We start from the raw sequence: 3333 nt of genomic DNA, 5'->3' as shown, positions 1-3333 counted from the left end.
GTTTAGTTGTCATGAACTTTTTAATTGTTTTTCCTCATGGAAGTATTTTACCTCTTCATTAAATTTTAAAGAGAGTTTTTCAGAGTATATCGATCTGGGTTGCAAATTGTTTTCTTGTAGAACTTGAAATACTTCATTCCATGCTTTTTTTGACTTGATGGTTTATGAGGTAAAATCTGCTGCTATTCTGATGGGTTTCCTTTATTTTTTTATTTTTTTTTAAAAAGTACGATGTAAATATATCTTGATAATTCTGTAACAAATAAACTACATGGATTTTGCTCTGACATAACTATTCCCTGCTTAGATATAATAAAAAGAAATTAAAATACCTGTCACATTTCTACTTTCTTTTTCACTTCCTCCTTTTCTACAACCTCATTGAAGTTTGCCAGGGCTTTGGATGCCAGTATTCTCCTTTCTTCTGTACTTACTTCAGACTGCAAACTGGTCTGTGGCACTGCTCCAGACAGATCTTTGCTGTCCTGTATATCAGGTCCAACCAGCAACTGTGCCTTTGACTGGAGTCACAGTCCAAATGTGTGCAGTGAGTCTGGCCCTCTTCCTTGCCAGAGTCTGGGTGCCAGCCACCATGAGGCCCACACTGACAGTGGGCCCCTTGCTGGTAGGAGGGATCAGGGTTCTCGGAGACTGTCTTAGTTACTTTGCACTCCTTGCAGGGACAAATACCTGACACTCAAAATGAAGGAAGGAAAGGTTTACTTAGCTCACAGTTACTCCAGGGTTCTGCCCATATTCTGCTGGCTCCAAAGCAAACAACAGCAGTTCATGTGGCAGAAAACAATGAAGAGCTGAGAAGGAGCAGCAGCTGTGGCATCCATCAAGCCTCTCTCTTCCTTCTGAGCTGACTTCGAAGACCTGCACTCCACAGTGAAGATCAGAGCTCCTGCATACTGGCGCAGCTGGCAAAATCAATCTCCTCCAAAGACTGAGATTTCTCCATGGCACTGGGCAGCAGGAAACCAGGTGGGGAGGCTTCTTGCCTTTGTCAATTCCTGGGCCCTGCCCACCTGCAGTGCTAGGCCCCCATGCTGACATCTGGAGCTGATTCAGCCAAGGTGACACAATGTATCAACTAACACAGAGACATTTGTAAAGGTTGGTGTAATAGGTTCCCTGGGGTTGTGTGAACACAACCACAGAGAAGGTTTGATTCCACTGTATTTCCTTTGCAGTGTCCATCCTTTGGTAGAAGGGTGATTCATCTTTGTGTACTGCTAAGTCACCACACTTAGGCTGGTTCCAGAAAGAAACGTACTGCAAACCAAAGCTTTCTTATTGAGATCCAGAGCTGGAGACAGTGGGATGTAACAGTGGCTGCTGGGCTTCTACTGCTGCACCTTGTGGCCCAGTAAATTCTGGGCAGCCACTGTACACGAAGTCTCCCCTTGCTCAAGGAGAGTCTCTGCTCTCCTCAAGTCCATGTCACTGTAGCTGAGCCGCCTCTTCAGAAGAGTCAGGGGCTGAAGGCACTCAACATTCTGCCTCTTCCAAAAAGGGTGAAACTCTTGATCATTGGAAAGAATCACAACTCAATTCTCAGACTCTGTTGCCACTGCAGTAGAATTAAATGGGTCAGCTGTGTCACTGCGGTGCCACAGTAACTCTTTATCCAGGCCCATTGTGACCATCTCAGAGACAGTTTTTTTGATTTTATCAGAGTTTCCAGACCCTGCTAATCCATCCTTTACCACTATTGGACTATTCTCAGCCAAGTGCAGTAGCAATTTGCAAAATAGGAGAGTGATTTTTGGCACATACTGTAGAACTCATGCCTCATAACCATGAAGTAGATGATGCTGGTGAATTAGGTACTGGGCTAAGGTGACCGCTTGTCCTTTTGGGTCCCAGCAAGAGTAGATATTGCGGAGAGGAGTCAGAAACTGAGTAAATTCCCATACTCAGAGCAGCTGCCTTCTGGTTTTTATGGAATTGGGTTGCTTTGATAGCATAAATATAATTGCTTGATCAGCAGTTTTTCTTCTTGCAAACGCTAAATAACATGCTATTAGAATACCTTTCCCACTGGTGCATGGAGGATCTTTCCTGCGGTATCTGAAGAATCACCTCACACACTGTCCAGGAGAGTGATATTCCTCCCTGGGATGCTCCATGGCAGGTGGGAAGTCCCTGGCAGGCACACAGGTATACAGTGGATGGAGAAAGGCTGCTGCTCATCTGGTCATACTGTTTGGCCACGCCCTGCAGGACCTTGGACGGCTACTTTTCCTTCTCATAAGGCACATGTCATTACTTCACCATATGTACGGTCGCAGTGACAGATGCTACACCAAGATCCTTCAAGCCAAAATTATAGAAATAAACTTGTTTTTTGGAGACAACATCTCACTAATTGGCTAGGTCTCAAACTCTTGACACTCCTGGTTCAGCCTCCCAAGTGCTCAAGTTACAGGCGTGTGCTACCATGCCCCGAAAGCTCATACTCTTGTTGAAGCATGGAAACACATCTAAATGATGGCTGAACTGGTAAAAATAGGATGTAGATTTTCCACTGCGAGCCTCCATGAATGCTTCAGGAAGGTACATGAAGCCACTTTCTTGTTCCAGACACTTTTAACAGCTAGCATGTTCGCCAGGTCGCTGCAGGTTGACCATTGTTTTTATGCTATGCCTGAAGAACTGGTCGGTGATGTGGTACTTCTGGAGGAGCTCGGAGGATGGGTGAGCCATTGCCAGGATAGTGTCAGTGACCCAATGGGGAATATGGTTGTTCATTGAGAGGCACAGCTCCTGCAGCCATCATAATCTCCAAGGTTCAGACGTCGCAGCAGGCAACTACAGCGCAGACCTCTTTTATTCTCTCTTTTGCCTCTTTTACTCTCTTGCCGGCTCTTTTACTGGCTTTCTCTTGCGCGCGCTCTCTCAGACGGTTCCGTTGCTGTATCCTCCGTCGGGTTTCCTTTAATATGATCTGTTTATTTTCTATAATGTCTTTTACTATGTTGTTCTTGTGTTGAGTTTGTGGGATCTTGATTATTATATGTCTTGGTGTAGTTTTAATTAGTTTGATATTATTTGGAGTTCTACATGGCTCAGTTACTTGAATGACAGGTTGTTACCACATATTTGGGAAGTCTTCTGCTATTACTTCTGCCCATATTCTTTTTACATTATTTGTGTTGGCTACTTTTTTTCTCTTTGATGTCTATTAGTCCTATGTTGTTCATCTCTGCATCTTCTTGCAGCTCTGGAATCATTATTTCCTGGGTCCTAGTTATTTTTCAGGGATCTTTTCTTACCTTTTTACTAGCTGCAATGGTGTCTTCAAGGTTTGAAAGTCTATCTTCACTT

The 3333-nt window shown here is 44.1% G+C and overlaps 1 pseudogene; it reads right to left on the bottom strand.

Annotated features, from left to right (window-relative positions):
- Nucleotides 1-335: 335 nt before the first annotated feature.
- On the bottom strand, nucleotides 336-2757 carry LOC101569670 (annotated as a pseudogene).
- Nucleotides 2758-3333: the final 576 nt, after the last annotated feature.

Source organism: Octodon degus, unplaced genomic scaffold (genome assembly GCF_000260255.1).
Source record: "Octodon degus isolate 3935 unplaced genomic scaffold, OctDeg1.0 scaffold00009, whole genome shotgun sequence".
NCBI lineage: Eukaryota > Metazoa > Chordata > Mammalia > Rodentia > Octodontidae > Octodon > Octodon degus.
Note: the sequence above shows the minus strand (reverse complement) of the source record. Positions and strands in the feature narration are given on the sequence as shown.